The sequence below is a fragment of the Rhinolophus sinicus genome, chromosome 1 (genome assembly GCF_057876585.1).
Source record: "Rhinolophus sinicus isolate RSI-liver-muscle chromosome 1, RSI-T2T, whole genome shotgun sequence".
NCBI classification, from domain to species: domain Eukaryota; kingdom Metazoa; phylum Chordata; class Mammalia; order Chiroptera; family Rhinolophidae; genus Rhinolophus; species Rhinolophus sinicus.
In genome coordinates this window covers 44,425,204-44,453,093 of record NC_142501.1, presented here as the reverse complement: position 1 = coordinate 44,453,093, position 27,890 = coordinate 44,425,204, and the positions used below count along the sequence as shown (strand labels likewise).

The 27,890-nt window shown below is 34.3% G+C and overlaps 1 long non-coding RNA gene across 1 annotated transcript; it reads right to left on the bottom strand.

The window, feature by feature from the left end:
* Nucleotides 1-245: 245 nt before the first annotated feature.
* Nucleotides 246-24,767, bottom strand: LOC141568692 (uncharacterized). The gene is made up of 4 exons (XR_012491917.2): nucleotides 24,699-24,767; nucleotides 16,492-16,515; nucleotides 7,237-7,358; nucleotides 246-1,259 (listed from the first exon to the last, which is right to left on the bottom strand). It is a non-coding gene; the product is annotated as an uncharacterized LOC141568692 (long non-coding RNA).
* Nucleotides 24,768-27,890: the final 3,123 nt, after the last annotated feature.

Here is a 27,890-nt window from a genome sequence, read left to right as displayed (position 1 = left end):
TTAGTAAGTAGGGAGTGTCCATAAAGCAATGCATTAAATCTGTTATGTTCTAATTGGGTTCTTGTTGTTTCAGTCATTATCATAAATATCATACTAATGAATATTCTAGACTTGGAAAGCCATAGAGCCAAGGAAATTTATGAGAAAAATAACAAAGTCATGATAGTCAAAAAGTCAAAAAATAACAAATAACAAAGGCACAAACAGATAGAATGCTGACAAAGTATTCTGGGCTTTATCTGAAATTTTTATTTGCCCTGTCACATAAAATAGAATGTATCACAGTTATTTCATTTACAGAAGGCCCAGATTACAGGTAAAGGTTTCATTTTAATGAATGCCATCATAATGTCCATTCCTATATATCTAGGTAATTTTTACATTTCACTGGAAGTCCATAATAAATATATCTAATTGATATGGGCTCAACAGCCACTTTTGAAGTGATAAATTTATTTAATATATATATTCACATTTCTGAATATTTTAAATCATCTTTAATAATATAATTATTCTCTATACCTGTATCAGAATACATATACTATGTGAAATGTTCTTTTTTTTTTAAAGATTTTATTGGGGAACAGTGTGTACTTGCAGGACTTTTTTCCAAGTCAAGTTGTTGTCCTTTCAATCTTAGTTGTGGAGGGCGCCATTTAGCTTCAAGTTGTTGTCCTTTCACTCTTAGTTGTGGAGGGTGCAGCTCAGCTCCAGGTCCAGTTGCCGTTACTAGTTGCAGGGGGCACAGCCCACCATCCCTTGCAGGAGTTGAGGAATTGGTTGAGAGACCGTGCTCCAACCAACTGAGCCATTTGGGAGCTCAGTGGCAGCTCAGCTCAAGGTGCTGTGTTCAATCTTAGTTGCAGGGGGCGGAGCCCACCATCCCTTGAGGGACTCGAGGAATTGAACTGGCAACCTTGTGGTTGAGAGCCCACTGGCCCATGTGGGAATCGAACCGGCAGCCTTCGGAGTTAGGAGCATGGAGCTCTAATCGCCTGAGCCACCGGGCCGGCCCCAAATGTTTTTCTGAACGTAGCAATTTTAAGGTTATTTTTTCTTTCAAGCATGGTAATTAAGTGGGGAAGGTTTTCAAAAATTATTTTTATTTTCTTACTTTGTTTGTCCTGGTAGCATTTATAAAATAAATAGCTTCACATTTGGAACTAAACCATGCAGTGATTGATACTGAATTGCTTCCATTCTATGGTGATCCACATGGTTCAAACATTGAATCCTCTTCATCGGTGAATTTCCTGTACCTAGCACAGAACAATTGCTAATGTTAGTTGAATAATTTCAACAAACGTGTAAGTTCACATCTTTCTATGAACAGTAAATTATTTGATGGTAGGAACTTAAAAATGATGATTTCTTTCTGAAGTACCATGTTGCAAGCTTGGCTTAGTTCAGACATGGCATCATTAGTAAAACAACTGTGTTTTGTCGTCACACAAAACTGACAACAGATTGTGATGTTATTTGTTTCATCAATCCAGAGCAGACATACTTTGCCAATATGAACCAAATGGTGTGTAAATCCTTGGAATACTATCAACACAACATTTGGAAGCAGACATTATTAACACCAGGGCTACGTAACCCCTTCCACTTTCCCAAGAAATCACTGTTTGAAAATGAACTGCACACCTAATTATTGCAGATACCTTCTTCTATGAATTATAGTTATAGACTCATTTTTATAAGTTGATATACCTTAATAACTTTTTTATTTCCTTCCAACAATCTCCAGTTTTGGTCGAATTTACTTCTAAATAATTGTTTCATACAATCATCATTTCCCAACTGGATCACCAGAGCTCTGGACTTCAAGATGATCCTTCTCTTATAGACACTCCATGTGTAGCCACTGACCTTTTAAAATCACAGGTATGATGTCGTCATCTACCTACTTAATACATTTTATTACCCCCTCTCCCTTTACTCTAAGAATCAATTCCAAACATGGCTTATAGCAATCTTCATGGCTTGGTTCCTATTTATAGATATTTTATTTATTTAAAAAAGTACACACACACACACACACACACACACACACACACACACACACACTAGTATAGTGCCAAAAAAAAGTATACACATTTTAAGAAAGGAAAACTGTATTAAAATTGTAATACTCAATATACACCGACAACAAAATGGAATGTAAGTCACGTTTGACTTCTGCAATTACAAGAGGTGCTCAAAGTGGTTAACATCAGCATCCAGACACTTCTGATTATAGTGAACTACTGCTTCAGCAACGTTGACCAAAGTGGCCACTTGTATACATTTTTTTGGCACCCCCAGTAAACTATGCTATGATTAATAAGACACTATTTGTCGTCTGGGAGCTTATACTCTTATTATATATATGGACAAACAACCAGGAAATTACAACAGAGTAGGATAAGTATTATGAGAAAAGTAAGTGAAGATAAGTATAAGGTGCTGTGAAAGCAGCAAAGGGAACCACCTTACGTAATAATGGGAATGTAATAAGAGGATTTCTGGAGGAGATTTTAAAGAATCAGTAGTGGTTCATTAAGCCCAAGGCAGGAGGAACATCGAATTACCAAGAAGATGAGGTGACACATGCAAACACTGTAGTGCAGAGAATGGCTGGCATGCTTGGTTTAGTCTTAGCTGTTTTCCTTTTGGCGTAAATTGCTCACCAGGAGCAAAGTACTCACAGGTATCAGGAGTTCTACTTTTTATGAGGTCAAGCTCTATCTTTGAGAGTATAGTTGGGGAGTCGGCTTAGGTGTGGATGTCTGTCAAATTCTGAGATTTGATATTAGGAAGTCATTTGGATGTAAACTATGTCCTCCAACTTGGTCTTTACTAAGGTTATGCTGCAACTTTCCATTTGCCTTATCCCTCAATTTTTTCAAAATCTAAGTAAAACGGACTTTCTCAGAGACCTCCAGTAAAGTCTAATTTTTAAAAAGCACTTATTCTGTGCCTAAGCTGCACTCTGGCTGAATCAAAGGCTCTTCTTCATAAAGCGACACATGAACAGACCCTGAATTTCCTATATCTTGTTATATATTTTGCTTCAGCAGAAGGCAAAAAATTTGGCTCATGGTGAAGACAAAAAAGGGTTTAATTCCATCTACTGCAGCTTCTACTGGCTGGCTTGGTAGCAGAGTCTATGCATGAACTTGTACTTCAATATTTGTGTGTGCCTGATACATGACCATTTGGCTGAGTTCTAACTCACTGCCTTGCCTGTTGACAATCCCCTGGCAGTTCTCAGACCTGGACCATTTCCATGTTTGCTCCAAACATTTGTTTCGAGTTCTTTCCTGGTCCTCTTGAGACTAACTTTTCATATATCTGCATTCCATCACTCCCACACACCTGGCATAGTAAAATTGGAGACATCAGCTGTTATGTTGCTTTTTATAAAAGACAGAATGGCAGAGAGGGAAATACCAGGGACTTTACCACCAAAAAAGTCTTGTTTGAATTATACCCAGTGTTTACTAGTTTCATGACCTTGCAGTAGTAATGGCAGAGCAGTAGTAATGGCAGCAACAAATTACTGAGTGTCTGCTATGTGCTGGACATTTGCTAAGATATGTTACTTCTAATATCCGTCAACCAGATACACAAACCTTACAAGTAGGTATATCATCACTATTAGATGTGAGGAAGCCAAAGAGGCTATGAATGACACATGTAGTGTGCTTTAGCATAGTAAAAATGATTGCTTGTCTTGCCTTCCCATTTTAAATTTATTTTTATAATAGTTTTACATTTAAAAGGCTTAAAAATCATAATGGTAAAAAATGAATGCTCTAAGAAATCTTGGTCTCTTCCCTGTCCCCATTTATCTCATTCCCTATGATTCACTATACAAATTATTTTTTGTTTCTTATTTATCTTTAAACTATGTATTTATGCAAATATAAGCAAATATATATACATTCACACACATATTTTCCCCTTTTTTTAATGAAATGTGGTATAATGTTCTCTATAAAATATCACTGTCTTTCAGTCACTGAAGCCTAAAATCTTTGTGTCAACCTTGACTCCTCTTATCTCTAATTTCCAACATCTGATATTTTAAACGTTTAATCTTTAATAATCTTGTCTACCTTCAAAATGTAAATATTATGACCTCCCCTACTCTGGTCCAAACCACCATCATCTCTGCTCTGGATTGCTGCAATAATATCCTCCTCATTGGTCTCCACACTGTAGTGCCTGAACCTCCACCATCTAGTCTCATATTTGTCAGAATAAGTCTTTTAAATACTAAGTCAGATCATGTAATTCTGCCCCCGAACCAAAAAAAAAAAAAAAAAGGAAGTGACCCCATTTAACTCTGAGTAAAATCAAAATTTATTACGCTGACATGTCTGTTATCTATTACTCTGTAACAAACCCCCCCCAAAAAAAATAGTTAGTGGCTTAAAACAACAGCGATATATTTATTCATGATTCTCTAATTTGGACTGGGTTCAATTGGGAAGTTCTTCTGCTGGTTTTCCCTGGAGTCTCTCATCTGGCAGTTTCACTCGGAGTGTTGACTGTGATGCCTTGGTTCTTTTTCACGTGGGCTCTCCAGTAGGATCATCAGGACATCTTTACATGGCCTAGTTATTTTAATGTTTTCAGAAGAGCAAGTATGAAAGTGGCAAGGCCTCTTGAGGCTAAGATTTCGAACTCAGAAAACATCACTTTGCTACATTCTAATGCTCAAAGCAAGTCCAAAACTCCAACTTAGATTCAAGGTTGATAGAATACGCTTTATTTATTGATGGGAGGTTTCAATCTACCACAACTGGCCTATAAAACTTTCATGATCAGACCTCTGTTATCTCATCACTTTTTATTCTTCCCCACACTTGCTCTGCTATAGCCTCACTGCTAGTCTATTCATTAATCCTCGTGAAGACCAGGTAGTCTAGCTGAAGGGAGGTTTCCTCTGCATGGACCAAGGTCTGCACATGACTAATTCCCTCACTTCCATTAAATCTTTGCAGATATGTCCCCTACTTAACGAGATACACCCTTTAAAAATGTAATTTAAATTTGCAATCGAATTCTAGAAAGTTTATGAAAATGGAAAACAATGTAGCAGAACAAAGCTGGAGGCATCCATCAAAACTTATTATTAAGCTAATTAAAGGGACTGGTGTTGTATAGGAATGTGGAACTCAGAAACAGACCTACACACATATAATGACCTAAATTATGGTAAACTTGCTACTTCAGTTCAGTGGAGAAAGAAGGGACTCATTTAAAAATAGTGCTATTGAATATTCACATGGGAAAAAAATAAACATTGACCTGTTTTGCACACCATACCAAAAATTTAGTTTGAGATGGATCATACACACAAATATGAATGTAAGTCATACGACTTCCAGACGCAAAAGGAAAAAAGAGGAGAATATCTTCATGGCCTTAAAGCATGTAATTATTTCTTAAGCCATAGGCTGGGAAAATATATTTATAATACATGAATCCAACAAAATGACTTGTGGCAAGAATATATAAAGAACTCTTCCAAATCAATAAGGAATAGACAAAGCACTTGAATAAGCACTTCACAAAAGAAGATATCTAAATAACCAATAAGCATATAAAACAATTTTATATCATTAGTCATCAACAAAATGCCCATGGAAACCACATTGGGGTGCCACTATACCCCACCAGAATGGATACAATCTAAAGAATTGACAATAACAACATTTTAAAAGATGTACAATTTGGAACCCTCATATATTGTATGTGAGTGGCCATGTAGCCAATATAATAAATATTTATGTTCACCAAAAGCCCACATAGAATATTTACAGCAGCACTATTTGTAATCTAGCCATAATTGAGAAATGGATAAATTGTGGTGTCAATGGAATATTACATGTTGATGTAAAATAGGAAAACACTATTACTACACACAGCATGGAGGAAAGAATTCAGACACAAGAATAAAAACTGAATGATTCCAATTAAGTGAAGTTCAAAGCAGGCAAAATTAATCTATGACATTAGAGGTCAGAACAGTGATTACTTTGGGGGAATATTTTCTGCTGGGGGACACAAGGGATCATTCTGGGGTGCTGCAACCTCCCACTGCTGGTAGCCTTAGTGTGCTTCATCATTTCTCATTGGTTTCCCTTAACTCCTCTCCCACTTTTATAACTAGTCCCTTCATTCATTTATCTCTCCCCAATCCTTTTGAAGGAGCCAATTATTTCTGACAGAGATCTCACTGAGAGCACTGCCCTTGCCCACCCTAGACTGCTGTTAAGACTCTCCCAGCTGCCACTAAAATCTCCCCCTCCCCAAGGTCCTACTTTGCCTGGTCCGTTGCTCCATGGGTCTCTGCAGTAGCTTAGAAAGGGGGTATCCCCTCTCCCATGCTCAGTCAGTGAGAGTAGAGATTCCCTCTATAGGCATTTTTTTAGTTTTGTTTTTTTAAATTAAAACTCATTGGGGTGACAATGGTCAACAAAACTGCATAGGTTTCAAGTGTACAATTCTATAACAAATCTTCTATACATTGCATTATGTGTAGGCATTTTAAGGTCAGAGAGGTTTTGCTTAGTTGTAGCCGGAACATGTTCTTTTCCCATAGAACATTATTCCAAAAGTGGGTATTCAAAATCTTAGATTTGATTTTTTTTCATGGTAATTTGCTCTTCTTATATCTTTTTGAAGTTATAGGAAAATGCCATATAAATTATAATCTAATATTGCAACAGAGATCTTTGTTTGAATAGTTATAAGTGCACTCTTTTTCTTATTTACATTAAGCATTCCTATTTGCAATATTAACATAGTTTAATCATTCTCAATTTGCTACATTTTACATGCTTTTGTAAATTAGTTTTACAGTGGGATTGGGGATAAATAAGCAATGTATGAAATATCTTAGTGATATATATTGGACCCAATATGTTATAGAATTAAACTATATATCTACTATAGGCTATCAATATAATTTCTGATCTAGTTTTTATTATTATTATTATTAGAGAGATTATATGATCACTAACTGCCATTAAACAATAATTCAAAGATTTTTTTTCATGTGAGAAGCAATTCAGCTGGAAATCAATGCCAGCAATTTCATCGATCCTTGTGCCTTACGACTTCGGAGTCATATCTAAACTTACTACTTGTTTGGGTTGTTCGCTTTGTTGTCATGCCCAGAGACTCATGGGCCTCACACATTTTGGTTCTACTACTTTAGAACATGAATGATTGTCTTACCTTTTTGACATACTCCCCAAAGTGATTTTCTTGTACGTCATGTAGTCTACATTTTAAGGTAGACCGTACCAAGTATGTTATCAAAATATGTTGAAAATCCTTCTCGCTGCTCTCACATGAATCTGAAACAGGAAAACAATGACAGAAATACATTTATTTATACAGACCGATTAATCTCGGTTATGTTTTTTCTGTTTTACTTAATCTCCACCTACTGTTTTCCTTCTAATTCCTCCCCTTCCCCTTCCCCTCTTTCTCCTCCTTCTTCTTCTTCTCCTCCTTCTCTTTCTTCTTCTTCTTCTTCTTCTTCTTCTTCTTCTTCTTCTTCTTCTTCTTCTTCTTCTTCTTCTTCTTCTTCCTCTTCCTCTTCCTCCTCCTCCTCCTCCTCCTCTTCTCTTCTCCTTCCCCCTCCTCCTCTTCCCCCTTTTCCTTTTTCTATTTACTTATGCTTTTCACTTTCATGTTTCTGGTTTGTATTTCTATAAGCAAAAAAATTCTTATAGATTTATTTACTTTATTGGAACAATCTAGAAACTTCTAACTGGGAAAGAATTGCTGTAGTCCAATCGCCAACTCTTTCCCCAATTAATTTACCTATTTTATTTCTCACTATTGCAGGGGTTTGATAGGTGTCAGTCAGCTCTCTCTAATGGAAAATTAATTTGCCCTAATGTTTTTCATTTCAAAGGGATATTAGCATTTTAATGAAAAAACTCACATAGATGATACGCCAATGTAAAGGAATTAATCCTATAAATGGAGGTCTCAAGTTCTGTGGCAAATCAGCTGGGACATTTTTCTTTACATGACCTCCTTTCCCTAGCACTCCTCAAATCTAACAGGTTGCTCATGCTCAGTCTACAAGGATATTACCCATCTCTTTTCTTAGGTTAAGGATGCGTATAGATGCCAAACACGTTTTGATTGGAATACAGTCTAAGACATATTACCATGGTCAGTTATTTGCTATGCATAAGGCATATGTTAACTGTAATTTACTCACTAATAGATGGCAGTTACAAGATTTGGATTAGAAAACCTGATTCTGAACTCTGCCTGTAATACCTCTCAACACAGAAAATACTATCGCTAGTTCTTCTCAATTTATAATTTTTAATAGTTTTGCAGGTAATTTTTATATCAAAAGCTTTCTGATTGTCAAGAAGTCAACATGCTGTCTATTCCCAGTCAACAATTTAAATTGGTAATTAGAAAATTAGAGGTAAATAAGATTTCTGAAAATACATGTGTATACCTAGCTATCTGAAATTATTTCATTTACTACAACAATTTTTCTGCCACATAACTTTTAGCACATATTTATTTTAATTTGTGATATTCCTCTTATAGATTTAGGAAACTGAAGCCAAATAGTCTTTTGGGGGGTGGGGTGAGGAGTTGTCTCTATTTATGTTATAGAAGGAGGTTATATTTTCTATACTGATTATTTTCAAAGAAAGTATTATAATACACCATTTTCCAAGCCTTTAGTGTGTACGAAATATCTGTAATTCTGAATAAGCCAAAGAATACATTTATATTGTGTAAATGGTACAGTTGAAACCTCTGTGCACTGTACTCTGGAGCTCACGGAACAAAGAGCTCAATTTGGGCCAGAGGTGATTCTGAAGGACACACCAACCCCAGTGCATTTTACTAGAATGATTTTTACCTGACAGAGTAAGAGCTCTGTTGCAAGAAGTGAAAATACTAATTAATTCTTTTCAAGATTAGGAAAAGTACTGATGACTTGTTTGTTCAAATTGATTGAACTTAATATAGCTAAGATATTTTAAAGCCTTAGAAAGCTAACTTCATTTTAAAAATTATTGTACATATTATTTTTCTTTCCTGTTTCCTTAATGACTAAGAGCAGGAGAGATTAGACTAGAGAGATTTAGAAAAACAAGTTGTTATCACACTAAGAGGCACCATGTTTTTTCTGCACTTGTTCAGGTTTCTAGAAAATTAACTACAGCAATTTACTGAAGCCATAAGCACAGAATTTTTAACAAGAGCAACCATAAAGATGCACCTTAAAGCATGGGATAAAAGGGAAGACTAGTGAACACCTCAATTTATGCTAAAGATTTTCCTTTGTGAATAAAAATGTGTTGATTAATTAACTGACTATGTTGGACAAAAAGGTAATAGAACTGAGTGAGAGAATTGGGTGCAGAGATAACAGCTCAGAACAAATCCATCAAAAAGTCACACAACCATATAACCTGATAGTCACACATACCTATCACATGAGTTCAAATAGATATTGTTACTTAAGTCATTTATTTTCAACATTTTAAAGGATACATTTTAAAGCACATTTTTAAATCAACTGATACTAATACCTGGGATTTCTTACAATCAGATTCTGTTTGTTGTTGTTTTTTTAAGTTAAAAGGAAATGTTCACTGTAAAATAAATAAAACACATAAAATATAAAGTAAAAGTGACTGCTCACTATTTAGTAACTATCATAGAAACGCATTATAACATTTGAAATTGCTACAAGTATCGTTATCTAAGATGCCTGCTTGTTGAAATATGCATATAAAATATTCCAAAGAAATGAAGATGTAAGTAATTAAAACCAAAAAAAGTAGAAAATGGACTTTTGAATTATTTGCATATTGTTAAAGATATAGTATTACTCTAGCTGCTCAAGCAAACATGTATATTACCTAAATATTTTGTTGCAAAAATAGAAGACTTTTTACACTCTGGTGACTTCTACCTGAAATCCCTGTGCCATTTCTCTTCTCATTCAAATTTCTCCAAGCTTCTGATTTTCAATAAAACGTTCCAGTCACTCCTAAATTTTATCACTTTACCCCCCCTCCAGTAATCTCAATCTCAATCTCTCTCGTTCGCTCTCTCTCTCTCTCCCCCCCACACACTCCCTTTAAAAACACCTAACATCGTACCAGAAAAAGGACTTGGCACTTAAAAGGCACTCAATAAATATTTCCTGAATAAAAGCGAAAATACAGACAACACTTTCCCAAATGATCTTATACACAACTGAGAGCAACTCCACCTGCTGGGGCCAGGACAAATATTATTCCTTCCTTTTTATATTGGCTATGTGAGGCTCAGACAGCTACACCTCACCCTGGTCATACTAGAAACAGCAAAGCCTGGGCTGGAATATAGATTTTGCAAACCTAGTGTACTTCTCACTTCTCTCCTACTTGTCCTTCAAGGTGGATTATTCAAATCCTAAGGTTGCATGCAATTATCTATTTTTCAAGAAGGTAGGTAGTCTGAGAATGTTCATTATACTGCAGGGTTTTTAGGCAATAATTAAATAACTTAAAACATTGCTTTATATGAAAGAAAAATAGATATATGAAGGGGAAGAATTCAACGTTTCCATGGTTTCAAAAAGTGTACATGAAAGATTGAGTCTAAACAAGCACATCCCTTATAATGCTCTTTTCATCATTTGGACCAGAAGAGAACCTAGGAATTCCACACACAAAAAAATGCAAATACAAAAATAAGACCTAAAAAAGAAAATTACAATAATGAATCCTAACCACCTGACAGGGAATAATTTGGGTGTAGGGTACCTGAGAAAGAGGCCCACCACAGCAGAGGGAATCCCGAGGCAACTCTAAAGCCATAAAAGACAATAAGGGTCAATAAGCAACAAAAATAATAATAATGGAAATACAGTTTTATGTAAAATGGAGTTAGCATAGTAAAGCTTTCCTTATGTTAGCAGTGAGGCAGAGAAGGGGATGGCCCTTTTTGCTGTGTGCTTCACTCGCATGTTTACAAGAGGGGAGCTACGTTTTGACAAAATGTACACTGTATGTGGAATTCCCGTCACTCTCCATTTAAAATTCAAAATAATCCAAATGCACAGAAAAGGGAAATAGTTAAATAAACTACAGTGTACCTAATTTATGTAACATTCTAGGACTTTCAAATGAACCATTTTACATAAAAACAAAATAAAACAAAGCCATATATCTGGATATGCACATATACACAAGCTTAAGTGGATAAAGAAAATCAGGAAGTGAACAGATGAAACTGTTAAGTGATTACTTGGAAGCACAGTGGAGGGTGGAGAAAGATGAGGGGATGACAGATGTAGGAGGATTTTCCACAACTTATTACAAATACATATATTTCTGTACTGTCTGAATTTTTTGTTTTTATTGTGTACTACTCTTATGATTAAAAATAAAACAAGGCAAATTGTCCATCATGAGAGTGTTCTGTAATGAGTGATAAAAATGTTTGTGATAATATTAATAATAATTACATTGCTTATATTAGTAACATTATTATTATACATAATCATTATGTATTATTAGTCGCATTTGTTAAGATTTTTGTTTGTGCTGAGGCACTTTGCTAATGAATATACATGCATAATTGCATTTAATCTTCAAAACCACTCTGGTACTATTGATTGTCATCTTTTTTTTATCCATGAGGATATTATGGTTTAGAGAGCTTAAATAATTTGCCCAAGGTCCCACAAGTATGTGGCAGAACAGGGCATGAGTCACATGCCAAAATTATTTTTATTTTCCAAAATACTGCCTCCTAGGCTATTCTGGCTTTTTAAAGTTGATTGAGGACCAACCCCCTATCTTTAACAAAATTGTGTACTTACATATATACGAGCATTAAATAAATGTCACTTATGACTTGAAAAATGCGTAAGCAATTTCTACCCTACTTTGTTGGACATATTCTACACAAAATGAATAAATATAGATTTTTTTAAGAGACACAATTTTTCTCTATTCTAATAATGTGGTAACAAAAATCAATTAACAGTTATATCTACACAAGACTAAACTAAAGTTGGCTTTTTTTCTATGAAAGATCATATTTTCAACCTATAGTTTCAACAGTGGATTAAATGTACATGCTTTAGAATTACACTGAATTTTTTGGGTTTTCCTAGATAAATAATGAGACATAGAATTAATGCTTTAATTTTCCTAAACTATTTAGTTTGTCTGTTCTGTCTCATAATAACACTTTAGTAATAAAATTCATTCCAAACTGTTCATCTTACCCACACTTAGTTGCAATGTGTGATATTTGTTTTTTTCTCTTCTAAATATGTGCATTGCTTTAGAAAAGCAATAAAGAAATATTAAAAACATAAGTTAAGGCAAACACAAGTCTCTGGAGGATTTTCTAATATTAGATTTCAACGCATTTTAAATGAAGAACATGTTTCAGACTGAATAGAACCAAATAATGGAAAAGAAACAGCCAATTTCTATTCAACCAGTGGCCCCAAGTTCAGGTTCAAATATTGAGTCATCAATGAGACTTCTGATTACTGGATCCTTTTTTTCTTCTTCTTTTTCTTTTTTTTTTTTTTTTTTGGCCCCATGAATTTGCACAATAGAACCAGTAATTTTTTTCACAAGCATTAATTGAATGTGTTTTCCTTTCAAAACAGTGAGTTTGCAGAACTACAATGAATGCATATGTGTACATTGTTTTCTTGATATTGATGATTGGTTTGCACTGCATGGTCTGTTACTTGTTGAGCTCCATGAAAAATCTGTTGGTTGGATGGGATTAGGAGTTACACCTCTGGTGCTCGACCAGCACCCCGTAAACCAGTTACCAGAGATTTGCATGGGTGACTTTGGTCTCATTAACTGGAAACTAAAAACTTCCCAACAGCATGACTATCTTCATTAGGATCACCGTCTCCTTGGAAAGACGGGTGCTTTTTTCTCTTTTCCCTTTGCATTTTTTTCTTATATTTTTCTATCTCATCTAGGTGGATGGGAAATATATCTGATATAGTTCTCTTTAAATAAACACTTCCTTTAGTCTTCTCTGATAGAGTATCATTTCCCCAACTTTTTCTGAATTTATAAGACCCCCAAAAGAATATTACATCAAATTTGAGTTTGATGAACGAGCTGAATGTACTGAATTATGTATTGTGGGGGTTGAGGGAAAAAAAATCAGACTTCTCTTTTTTTATGCCTTCACTTCCCCATTTTTTGGAATAAAAGATCCAAAAATAAAAACAGATTAAAATTATACTTTATATTTTAAAAAGAGAGTTTAGAATTTTAAAGTAGGTGGTAGGGAGGAGAGAGAAAAGGAGATAACTTCAGGGACCTGAAACAATGATTGCTCATTACTTTGTATTGCATTTCTGTGTTGTAAGAGTATTTACCTACGAGCCAAAAGCCTGTTCAGCCATGTGTCAATATTGATACTTACTTCATATTGTTAATTCATTTCCAAGGTCTAGAGATAAGAGAATAGTATAAGAAGCAGGCTTATATGGGAACAAAAAAAAAATCAACAAATATTTTTTTGAAAATGTAATTTTCAAAAAATTTTAGGAATCCATTACTATTTGATTTTCTAGAATCTGTGTATAAATTGGCCAAAAGAATAACACGTTAAGTGTGTGTGCATGGGAGAGCTGCTTAGAGAATGCCTCTCAATCTGTGATCATGGTATGCAGACTAGTATGGGATCAAAATGGGTCAGTGCATCTGTCTTCTGCCCATATGTCACTAGAGCATCAACCTAGGTTGTGACTTGAGACAAGTCGAAGACAATTCAGTATGTTTTAAGGAATTTAAGGAAGGGGGCAGGGCTATCCATGAAATACTATGGTAATCACTGATGATTGCTATAGCCGGGTGATGGGCACATGGAGGTGTGTCAAACTATTCTCTCTACTTTGGTGTATATTTGAGATTTCTTAATATGTAAAGTCTCTCCTCAAAAAAATTAATAGGAAGTATCTATCTGGCTATTGGACTGAGAATACATTGGGAGATTGGAAGAAGGAAGTTCATGGATTATCATGGTCATTTACACATGCTACTGGTGGTGTTAATGGAAATTGGTTAGATTCTGGATATATTTTGAAAGAAGAATCAATAGCATGTGGGAATGTGGGTGTGAGAGAAAGAGTAGACAGGAGTTTGGGGTCTGAGTGGAAAAATGTAGTTGCCATTTAGTGAAAAGCACAGGAGAAGTTTTCAGATGTGAGAAAGATGTAGCGAAGCCTTGGACGTAGTGAGCTTGAGATGGTTATTGGACAATCAGGCAGGGAGTTGGCCATATGGGACCAAAGGCTGCACTATCTTTCAGATCAGCATTAAGAACAATGTTCTTAGGCTGAATCTGTTCATTATGCGACCCAAATCTTTATACAGATTGCCGTTTCCCTGCACGGGCAAGGTCTAGGAAATAATCAATGCCATGGTCTACACCTTTCCTTTATGCAGTTCTTGAGGAAATTAATGGACACTGAGCAATTTGGAAATACTTGCCTCAAGGTATTTTGACTACACTTTACTTTTATGAACAGAAAAAAGCATCAGAGAATTGCAGAATGTTAAATTAGTCAGGAAAGCCACATTTATTTCAAAATGTCCAAACACTGCAAATATCTTCATTCCATATCTAGACGTGCTCATATTTCTTAAAACTGATTTTGCAAGTACTACATTAAAACCTTTAAATTACATTTAGTAATAATTTTAAATAATATATTTGCTAATCGGAGTTGTGCCTCACTTTGACCACATTTAATCAAAAATCCAAATTTATTACATATTTTAATTATGAAATATTTACCAACTTCACAAATTCAGTATTCTTTGTTGTTGTAAAAATTAAAAAATAATATTAATATAATAGTATCAATAAAGAATGTTTGAAAAATACATCTTCCTAGTGAAATAGCTTCATCTGGGAAATTGATTTTATCTTTGCCCAATCACAGATTTTTTTTTCTTAGTTCCAATCATAGTATGATATGATTTTGTAACCCACCTGTTCTTCCAATAACATAAAATAAACATACTTACATAACCTTCTTAATCATTATTTTTGGTACAACATAACCTTGAGTAAAGTAAATATTGCATGAACAAGTTTTCTGTCAGATATTTCTGTTGTTTATCATTTTTCTCTAATATTAAAAACAATGCTATACACATGCATTCACATACACACACACACACATACACTCATGCAGAAAATTTTAAAAATTCCTTGAGATGATTTTCTTTAGCGTTTATTTTCCATACTGCAATTAACAGTTGTAAAACTGTTCTGAAATTATCAAATTATTTTCTAAAGTCATGATAATTTATATTTCTTATAGGAATGCCTGTGCACCAACTTGACTGTATTTTGCCAACTTTGGGTATATCCTTATTTTAGGAATTTTAGGTATTAACCCATTGTTTTAGTTGTATCTATATGCTTAATTGTGAAATACAAACTTTTATGATGATGATGATGTTTTTTCTTGATTTATCTCAGCAAGATTATCTATTGGAGCTTTAATGTTATTTCCTAATAACTTACATGCTCCCTTTATATTAACTTTTGTCTGTTTACAGTGATATTTTTCCAATTTACAATATTTTAAATTTAGCAAGAAATTATTTATTTTAACAAAGAAGTCATAGTTAGCTTTCTTAATCATGAGAAACATGGACCTACTGAAATAATATCTATATGTGTATATATGTGTGTGTGTGTGTGTGTATCTATATATCCACAACTTTACATATACCCAACAACTGTAAAAATGTGAAATATACACTCTACTAGATTATCTATTACATAAATTTAGCTCAACAATCAATTATTATGATAATGGCTGAAAGTGATGAACGCTTTTTAGGTGTAAATCTCTTTGATGTGGTAAAACTCATTTAATTCTCACAACAACCCTCTGAGTTAGGTATTATTATAACTAAAAATGTCAACGTCCATAGCCAGTCACTGAAGATAGGTCATTACACTTTGTGGATACGTAAGCACTTAAAGAATAATGAGACAGACAATACAAAAGTCATTTCCTCTAGAGGAAAATGTTAAAAGGACTTTTACTCTAGCTAGTCAATCTTTTGTACATAAAGAAAGGAAGCAGAACTTGAACTGCAGGAATCCTGTTCTTTTCTTGTTAGGTGTACTGGCCTTTGAGCAAGCACCACCCCTCGCCCCCATTTCAGTGTTTAACACAGTAATAGCTGTTTCTCCGGTGTCTTCATTTACTGATGCTTTACTTTGTCAGCAGTAGCTGATGGGCAGTTGGCAGAGATGTTAGATATACTCTAAATGAGAATCTTGGAAAGATTTTGAGGTCAGCCATTTGCCATATAAAATATTCTCATTGGGGCTCTTCATTTTCTGTTTATAAACAAAGCTCCCATGCAGATTGTTCTTACTTAACAATTCTCTTTCTCTGGCTTATCTGGAATGGAAAGTACTGACCTCAGAAATGACTGCCACTGAGCCCTGAAAGGAAAAGAAAGAGAAAATCAGATTTGGATCTCTTGATGTCACTGGGAGTGAATGTGAAATGCACATTTTTAACTAGGACTTTGGCAAACTTGTCAGATAGCAAACTCCTTTAAAATAAATAGCTCTCTAAAGCACAAACTAATTTACATAGATAAAATTGCTTAAGACCTATTTTGTTGGTAACATTTGCCAAATACTGTAATCCAGAGTCAGATGTTTATAAAATATATTCTTTGAGACTGAAGTTCATGCTATTCTGTTTCTTTCCTTTGGCTGAGAACATGTTGGATACTTTTGCAGTAAATAGAATTAATTATTATTGATCAAGTACCGTTGGCATATTCTGTGCTGTACACAACTTAATTGAGAAGATGCAGTTCTTGCCCTGGATACTTTCTATCCTGTTAGACAAAATGATGACACACTTTGTATGTATCTAGTCCCGATGGTATTTGTGTCCTACAGTGTGATGTAAGATTGTCATTTAATGTGGTTCACGACCATAGTTTCCTTTGCTAGATGATTGCTAGGTGGTGTTCTAGGGACATACGCTGTGTGGAGAGTATTGAAGGGTAAAACAACAGTGTCTGAGGTTCATACAAGAAGATACTGGGTCACAAGTGATGTAACCAAAAGTGGGTGAGAAAAACAACTTGCCAAAGTGAAAAGGAAACATCAAAGATTTGGAGCAAAGAGAAGGGTAGTTTACCCACAGGAGGATGAAGCAAGAAAAGTCAGGTTCAGAGGTTATTACTTAGTTTTAAGCAAAGTAAATGCCAAAATGTATGAGAATTTTGACAAGTTTTGACTTCGGCAGAATTTCAGATGAACTTGGTTGAGTACTGTATCCTGAAATGTGTACTTTACCTAAGAAACACTGAATATCCACATGTTTGTGATTTTCTTAAGTTCATTCACCTGCTTCATTTTCTACTTGATTACTTCTGCCCATTATGTAAAAATAGCTTCATTCAAAAATGCTAAGAATGTTACACAATTCTCATCATTTTATAATATTTCAATTTCCATGATGGAGATTGAAAATATATTGTTAAAATTTAATTGTTATTTTTATCAAAACAATGTGTGCTTAGTTAGAAATGCAAACAGCACTGTAAGTGCTGCAATGGAAATCAGAAGTCACACATTTCCATCACCAATGGCTACTCCCAAAGATGGTAAACAATAATTTTCACAAGTGCTAAAATCATAACTCATTCAGATATAACATGAACATATATCAAATATTTTATTTAACTCATTAATTAATGAGGAAACCAGTGTAAAAAAATTCCCAAACCAGACAAATACATAAGACCATCAGAAATAATTTGCATTACTACACGTTTTCTACACACTGCCTCTATCTCTACAGGGTGTATAATAGCTGAAAGACAATGAAGGGCACGACTGAATCTTACAGAATCCTATAGAATCTCAGAACTCAGAGGGATATGCTGTACACAATGCAATATTCACTACTGACATCACCTGGGGATTCTTTGGTCCATGTCAGAGTCTTTTATGATGTTCCCTTACAGAGATAACCACTTTAATCTGGTAGCTGTCCTACTATTTACCTCTGTTTTAAAATAGCATACTTGAACTGTTCATTCATAATTGCTCAAGTTTAGATACTAGTTTTTGACTTTCTATAGAAAATGGAAATTTAACTCTTGTACATCACTCCTCACATGTTTTTATTTGCCTATCCCAATCATTACATTAAAGATTTAATTCATTTTTTTTTTTTTTTTTTATATTTATGAGGACTGTGCAAGTCCTGTTTGTTGCTGAGTTAAGTAGTGGAATATAATGCATTTCCTTTCTTGTGCATTTTTTTTTTTTTTTCAGTTTACCTGTAGCTAATTGTTGCTGCTACTTCTCTTCCATTTTCTTCTTTATTTCCCCTTTCTCCTCCTCCTCCTCCTTTTTTCTCTGTCTTTTTGTTTAGCTTTCTTTAACTACTTTGGCTAAATCTTCCCAAACTTCCAATAGCTTATTATTTAGTTTTAATTTCTAATTTTCTACCCAGTTAAATTTGCCAGTTAATTTAAGGGTCTTCTTTCTATATTTCTCCTCCTTCCTTCTCCTCTATACCATTATACTTCTTTTATTATTTTATTTTTTAAAAGTCTGAATACATTCCTCTTGGAGGCCTCCATCTTCACAACAAATTTGGGCTGATGGCTTTTTAGGTTGCCATACCACTGTCATTCTGGCACTTCTCTTCACAGAATACCTAGGAATTTACTTTATCCTGTTTCCTCTGCTAGATCCTCCACTTCCGGAGGCCCATGACTTCTTCTCTATTCATTTATACCTTTGATTTCACAAAGCCCATCGTCCATTAACTTCCCAACAAAGGGTACATGGGAGGTAAAATTTTGAGACTCTGTACCTCTGACGACTATAATTAGTCTACCTTTATATTTGATTGCTAGTTTAGCTGAATGTAGATGTCTAGGTTTTGAAGTCATTTTCTTTAATAATTTTAAGGCATTGCTCTAGTATCTTCTAGATTACGATGTAATTGTCAGGATAGCTGGTTCTATTCTTATTCCTCGTCCTTTGTGTGACCTGAGTTTTCTGAAAACTTTTGAAAAATCTTCAATTTGTTTTAATATGTCTAACGTTGTACCTTGGAATAGGTCTTTTTCTCCTTCAATGTCAGAGCACATAGTGGATTCTTTTATTCTGGAAATAGACATCCTTTAGTTCTAGAAAATAAACTTGTATTATTTCTCTGATAATTTTCACCCTTCTGTTTTTATTCTTCTTACTTTTCAGAATTGCTGTTATTCAGATGAAGGATCTCATGGAAGATCCTCTAAGTTTCCTATCTTCTCTCTGCAATTTTATATGTGTTCCTCAACTTTATTTGCCAAATTTTATTGACTTTTAAAATTTTTGCCATAGTGATTTTAACACAAGAATTCTCTTCCTGTTTTTGTTCTGATTTTCTATATCATCTTCCTTTTTTCTTTTTATAAATACAATAGCATATCTATCAGATAATATTGGTTATAATATTGACTCTTTCTTCTGTTGTTTACGCTTTCTTTTTAGTTCTTTGGTTGTCACTGTTTTATCTATCTCTTTCATGTCAGAAGTTTTCCTCAAATGTCTGGTGGCCTCAGGCTGAATTTCATCATCAGGACTAAGGGATGATAATCCTGATGGAAGCACTGTGTGCATTGAACGAATTAATATTGTTTATGTTCCTTGAAGTCAGGGATGGTGTATTTTTTTCTAGAAATTCTACCACCTATGGGAGTGCTTGGTAAATGTTTGTCTCTAACATATAGAAAAGAGCTCTCTTTGGAGGAAAGAAAAAATAATAAAAAGGAAAATAGCAAAGGACATATGGGCTAAGGTAACTACCATGGTTTCTTTTTAGTAAAAAGAGAAAAGAACTTTAAAACATGGAGAAAATTGACCAAAATAAAATCTTAAATAAATCTTGCTATAAATCATGAAACTCCCGCATACCAAAAAAATATTATAAACAACTTTTTTCCTAGCATTTCCAGACTCCCTTTGAGTCATTTCTCATTTTGTGTGTAAGTCCTGCCATTGATCCCATTGCAATTGTGCAATACCCTTCTCTCTCCTCCCCAAAACTTTAGCTCATTAACAAAAAAGATTAATTATTTGTACTTTTGCATTTAACTTGTTCACGTATCTTATTAGGTTAGTTGTCATTTAAACTGTAATGTTTCTTCTGAAATAAAGGCTTAGCTTTTAGCTGAGGAATATAAAACTTTTAGGGGAGTAGTGAGACAAGCATTTGGAAGAGTACAGGACCCTTTCAGGTCCTTGAAACTATCCTATGTCATGCAGTACTTACTTTGCCTACATGTGACACTGATGATACATAGAGACATAAACTGTCCAAGGAGATCTCTGAGGCAGAAAGGAGCCATTCCTACCCATGTTGATAATGCACCTCAGAAGAAGAGGTCATTTTTAAAAAATGCTTTTTTAAATGCATTTTTTCTTTCTCAACATTAGATATCCATAAACTTCTTCTTTGAAAAAGATCATTTCAGAAAATGAATAACAAAATTAAGAAATACCATAAAAGACTGCAAATGAGCTGGTCCTTTAGCCCAGGTACTATAGAAATATAAATACTAAGCAGAATGGGATCTTAGAAAAGGAAGACAGTAAGGTGCGTCACCTATCCCTAAACCAACCAGAGAGAATAAAAAGATTTAGATATAATCTGACAGGGGAATAATTAGGAAAGTCAAAAGAAAAGTGGGTAGAACACATTTGCTCTGAAGATAACAAGCAAAATTTCTCAGGGAAATACTAAAACATCATGTCCTGGAAAAAGTACAAAATTATTCCGAAGAACATGTTTGAAATTGTACAATACGCAGTAATATTGTCTTGAAGATAAAATGAAAGAAAATGTATTCACTCATTTTCCTCTTATAGTTGTCATATGATATTGCAACTTGAGAATATAAAAGCTTGAGTGCTTTTTCTGAAATGGCCACTTCATCACTGTGCCTCTAGATGTTTCCCTTGGCCTCCCATTTCCACCATGTGAAGAATCAGAAGGGGAGGGGGAATGGAAGAAGGATGTGATAAGTGGGTTAAGGAAACCTAACTTGTTTGTTATATTTATCTTCAAGCATAATCCTTGGAGAGTTACATTCAAAACGGGAGAAATATGTCTTCTGCATATAGAATCCCACCAGGCTTGCCCTCTATTTCATTGTGAATACAAATCTGGGAGTGTTAACATGCAATTCCAAACAAATATTTCAACTGTAGAACTATTGGAAGCATTTATTTTTGTTGTTTTGTAGAAAGAAGTCCTGGGGGAGAAGTTTTGCAAAAGTCATTATGGAGAAATCTCAGTAGTATATTTATCACAATATTATCTATCAGAGCAATTAGCATCCTTTCACAGATCTCCTAGAACTTGCCTTCTGATCTCAATTTGCTCTTTCTTTACCAGACTTTATTCTAACTTCATAGATGCTTGAATCTTGTTTAGAAAGTAAGTCCCATTCTGACAAAAATTTCTTTTATCATTCTCCTGGAAAGAAGAAACTCTTTGGGTTGCCACTGGGGTGGTACCTATCTCTTGTTTTACATATTCTTTTGCGTATGTCTTTTAGTTATTCTGTTCATTCATCCTTTTAGCTGGGGGGAAGGCATGCAGCAGGGATGGTAGAGGGAGGGAAGTTTTATTGGTTGCATATTGGCTTAGCATCAGCTGCATTGTGTTAGATATCAATACAGGTCCCTGTCCAAATATTTTACAGAGGATCTATTAACACTTAAATTACACCAGCAGCAAGTATTTTCTCTACATTTGATATGACCACCATGCCATGATAAAAGCCAGAAAACTCTTAAGCGTACTGAAGATATACAAGGGCTAGAACGATGGAGCCCAGCATTATGAATACATTCTAGGAGTTTTGTGATGTCTTCTTATCACAGACTTAATTATTAATGGGAAAGAGAGAAGAATTAACCTGGATCTAAAAGCTGGGGATCCAGGAAATTATGTATTGAGAAAATGGCATGCTTTTGAAAGATGAGATATTTGCCAAGTAGAGTCTATTCTGGGCAAAGAAAATGGTGTTAGAACAGCAAGGAGGCATGAAAGAGCATGGCACACTGAGGGAAATGAGAGCAGTTGGATGAGGCTGGAAAGCAGAGTACAGGAGGCAGCTGGCAATAAAAGAGGCCGAGTAACTGAATGAGGGCTGGATCAGGCAGTTCTTCATAAGCTGGGTTACTGGTATGTTAAAACACTGAAATACTTTCAATTGACAAGCACATATATAATAAAATCACGTTATATATGTAATTATATATGTAACTATATTATATATGTAATTATAGAGTTTATAATATAGAATTAGCTCATTTAGAAAATAAATTGAAATTAATTTTTTTTAGTTTATATTGACTAGCAGTACTATAAGATTGTTAAATATTTTTAATATCCCTTGTGCTTAGGCAAACTAGGAGTAGGGTGGTTGAGCCACCACCATGTCAGCATTTTTCTCTTAAACACAGTAATATGTGTACCGGTAACCCCTCAAATCTTTATTTTGGAGTGTTTGTAAAGAAAAGCGATAATCGCCCACAAAACTGTCCCATCCCTGACCTGCTTCCTTAGGATAAGCGTGTCTAACTTTTTCTGTTCTTAAGTGATAGAATAACTACTCATCCAGAAAGAGGGTTTTTTTTTCATAGTTATTAAAATATGTAAAATGATTTCATGTCTGTATCTCAAAGAGCTAAAACCTCTCATTACATCATTTCTTAAGTAAATACAACATGAAAATAGGCACACAGAATTTTGTTGATCAAAATTTAGGGCTAATGGAAATCAATATGTGCCCTAATTTCAGAGTGAACTAACATTTCCTGAAGGTCTATTGTGGACCAGAAACTACATGAATCATTTTGCATTTGATATCTTATTTAATACTTGTAAATATCACATAATCTGAACTTTGTGTCACATAGAAAGATCATAAAACTTGTTCATTATGCAGTAAGCCTTTACTGGATTGTCAGTCTATCACCTAATTAATTTTTTTAAATTGTGCCAGCTTCCACCTCTATCCACATGGTCAAAGGATGTATCCACAATTGGTTATTGTAACTCCTCTTCCCAAGACGCTAATCCTGCTGGAGAACTAGACCCCTGCTCTCCCTCCTGCCACTTGTTTGCCCAGAACTGGACACTGTTCCACAGCTGCTACATGAATGGCAGGAGCCTGCCACATTTGGGCGATTTCCTCACATTATTACCTCTTCTCTTGAATTATGAAGAGAATTTGCTTCTGGGATTTCTCTCTTGACAGTCTCTGTTCACGCGATTGGACATGTTTTATGTTGATGATGGCAAAACAGCTCAGCTGAGGATCTTTTTTTATCACCCAGGTAGTTTTCCAGATCTAACCTGTGTAGCTGGGTTTCTTTCTTTTGATCTGTCCCATATCATCCACTTAATTTTTGCTTCTCCCAAGGCCCTCTTAGGTCACAGAAACTGACCTACAAGACTACATCACATTGAAACTCACTTGTCTCATCAAGCAGAAACTGCCACTTCTCAAAATCTATTGTTTTGCTTATCGTTTCTCACAACTAATGATCATTTTCATTGACAGTAAACTTCTTTCAAAATTGTTGATTTTTCACTTGCTTTTTAATGGACTAGTCTTCTTTTTCTGTGAGAAGTTCTGATGATACATTGGGGTTTGTTGGTTAACACATTCCCATCAGAGTTTGTTAACCTAGAAGAGGGTATTTGTTTTTGGATATGTGTGTGTGTGTGTGTGTGTGTGTGTGTGTGTGTGTGTGTGTACACTGTGCATATCACATGGTCCCTTTTTTACTTTAAGCTTCTAAAAGACAGCAGTTTTATGCATTAAATGATGCATCATTTATATGATGACCCCAACGCACAAGATTAGTATTCTTATCCTGGCTCTACCATTAGATTCCGTGTGTCTGTTAGTATGTCTCTTACCTTCCTTTGACATGAGTTTCCTTGTGTGTAAAACAAGTTGTTTTTCCTCCTAATTTTCTTCTAGCATAAAGTCCAATCCTTTACCATAAAATTGTTTCCCCAAAATATCTTTATGAGCACCATCAAACCAGAAGGCTTGAACACCAACTCATAACTCTGGTGGTTAAATATCAAGCCGTTCCTTTATTCACATGTTTCTTTTAAAAGTATCTCATTTTTGGAGCTCAGAGTCAGTTCCCCTTTTGTACCCTGTGGTTCAAGAACCATAGTGTTAGTTTTGCTGAGCTATGAAGCAAGTAACTCACAGGGTTTGGGTTAACTGATAAGCAATAAGTGAAGTTGTTGGTGTGGAAAAAAAAAAAGTTTCTCCTTGATTGCCTCATGTAAAATCCTCCTAAGAAAAAAAATTCAATCTCCAGACAGGCTGGTATAAAGAACTTTGGTCAAAACAAAAACACCTGCCTTGGAACCAGCTGAACAGATTGTGCAGTTCTTCTTTGTGACAGCTGTGAGAAAGAGGCTTGGAAACTGCTAATTCAATCAAGAAATGTTTAATGCAATTTGACAGATTTCCAATATAAATCGGGCTATGTCGCTATTTGGAAAAAGAAAAAAATACCAAGCACAGAAACTCATAGCTTAAGGAATAGCAGCGACATACTGAAATTTTTGCTGGAGCTCCTGATGAAGTGGAGAGTTAATAGATCTGGTCTCCATCCAAAGCAAATCTATAATGAATTGGAAGAAAATAATTAGGAAAGTATCTGGTGAAGAAAGCCAAGAACTTTCACTACATGGGGAGGCAATACTTTTGAGAAGCTCTAAGTTCAACTAAACAGTTAAGCCCACACTTTTCTTTGCTTCAGGATTCCAGGCCCCAAACCAAAGAGTAAATCTGTTTGGTTTAAGCAACATAAGATTATAAAACCACTGGAGAAGTCAACGACCCATGATCTGGGATGAAGGAAGAATCATAAGTAAATAAAAAAAATAGACCCCTTCTAGACCAATAAACAGTGTATCTCAGATTTGTAGGTAAAACAGTTGGGATTGAATTGTCTGTTTGGTTGATTAGCAAATAACTTCCCCTGAGAACTGCAAATCCAAAGGCCAAATGGGGAAAAGCAAATGAGGTGGGCTCAGTGTAGGAGTGGTAGGGGCTGAGGGGAACCTGCTAACACAGACCCTGCCTCACAGTGGCAGCCACTGCTTCATTCCAGCTGCCCATGATCAACATCTGCCCAGTGGGCTAGATCTTTCAACTTTTCAGGATAAATCAGGAACGCATAATTTCTATGAGAAACATTCAAATTTTAAATGTTGGTTTAAATTGAAAATGAAACAAAAACAGTTTTTGAGTCAAAGCAAGAACATCAGTGACCCTCTAGTTTGTGACTGTTCCAATCTGTGTGTTCTTCACAGACCTCCGTCAGGATAGAGAGACGTGGCTATTTGCAAAAGAATCTGCTTCTCATGGCTATTTGTAAAAGAACTTACTAGATTTGGAATTGGTGGGTCAAGAATTTGCATGTTTTAATACTTTTGTTGTATAGTGTCATAGTGCCTCAGAAACTGCACGCGTGTAACCGTTTATACTCCCACAAGCACCATATAAAGTAGCCACTCTCCATACTTTGAACAATACTGAATATAATTGGGCATGGATTTTGAAATGTATTAATTAACTTTAAAATTAAACACATCATTATTTTTTAATTATAAATATACTTTAAAAGAAAAATGACTGAAATACAGGAAACTAGATTAAGAAACACCTCTCACTTTTGCATATGGCTCTCTTCTGACACCACCCACACATACACATATAAAATTTTATGAAAATGACATCATTTTGTAAATACTATTTTGTTACCTGCTTTTTTTTTCACTAAACAATATGTTAGAGAGTTATATCTATGTTAGAGCTGTTACTATGAATATAGACATACCTTATCATTTCCAGTGCGCTTCATAGAATTCTAGGAGGAATACCTTTATTCAAACAAAATACAAAATACAAAAATATTGCAGCTGTTTATTTAATTAGTCATTATTTATTAACATTAAGCTTGTTTGAAACATTTCACTATTAAAAACTACTCAACAATGAACATAATATACTATACATATTTAATCACTTGGCAATTATCTCTTCAGAATTATTTATTGAACCATGGTATGTACATATTTAAATTTTCATGACTATTACCAAATCACTTTTCAAAGGTTTATATCAACACTTATCAACAGGATAGGATATATTTACCACTGTGGTTTTGTATATTATTTTATACTTTATTAGTTGTAGTAATAGTAGTATCAATCAGATAGATGGAAAGTGAATAATAAATTTTGTATTTATTCCCTTTTCTCTATTAGTGAAGTTAGTTTTTTTAATAGAATATTAATATTATATTACCAATGGTTTGCCTAAGTGTCTTCTGGGCTCTTTTCTCTGTTGATTTATAAGACCCCTTTGCATATTAGAGTTATCAATTCTTTGTCAGATGTGCTACAAACATTATTTTCTCTCATTTTAGTATTTGTCTTACAATTTTATTAAAGGTAGTTTTTTGTTTGTTTTTGCCACAGGGAAGTTTAAGTCTTATTGATTTTATAATTGTCTATTAAGTTCCTGTGTTTTCTGACTTTTATGATATATTAAAAAGACCTTCCTCATCTAAATTCTATTTTAAAAACTCACATGCATTCTTTTCCTACAATTTTGGTTCTAATTTTTACATTTAAATCCACTGCTTTTTATACTTAAATTATGTTCCATTGACTATTTCATCTTTATCTCTTACAATACCACACTATTTTAATTTCTAAGACTTTACAGTATATTTTGAAAAAAAGGAAAGAAAGAACTAAAAAGATTGCCTTACTTCTTACAAGTCTATACTTCTGGACGAACTGTAGAAACACTTTGTCCAGTCAGAAAACAATTTCATTGGTATTTTCACTGAAATTTTATTGCATTTAAAGATTAATTCATAAAGCTCTATCTTTCTAGTGTTGATTTCCTTGTCAAGAATAAGTTGTATTTCTCTATTATAGAAATATTTTTGCCCCTTAATATATTTTAATAATTTTCTTCATAAGGCTTGAATGTTTTTGTATGTATTTGCTGAGTGAGTTGTTTTGCTGTTTTAAATGGCATGTTTTAGAATTTCCATTAAAATTTCCAATGTTATTTTTAACTAATAAAAAGTTACCTATATTTAAATATTAATTGTGATATCCAGTACCTTGTTAAACTATCCTAGTTTATTCAGCTGTTCAGTAATACCACACAATGTGCACATAATAATTATGCTCATTTAGTCTCATATTTTAAAACTTGTTTAAACTTTATGCTTGTATTTTTTTAGGAGAGAACTGTCCAGCATCTTGTTTTGAATCTTTAATTTAAATCACCCTTGCAGAAACTAAATTAGTTTCACAAACATATTCTTATTTGAGCCTAATTTAATTGACAGATGGTATAGTTAATTTAAACATACGAATGATTTCCAAACCTATGGAAAGGAATTTTAATCATATGTTGACTGCTCATATAAAAATTTTGTAACATTAATTATATTTATCACTCATGATTCATAATTAAGTCAGTAATTTAGAAAAAAAAAAGAGAAAGACACATACATTTACCTACTTACATACATATGTACATAAAGAGAGTTTCCCCTCAGATACTCAGTTTCTTAACAAATATTATTCAAATTGCTCTTCTTAGTCATGTAAGGATAAAATGATGAAATTATCTTTGTCTAATAAAAAGGAAGGAGGCAGCTGCCTCCCTATCCTTTCCTCCTTAGGGTGTAAACATGATAGGCCCAATGAGAAGCCT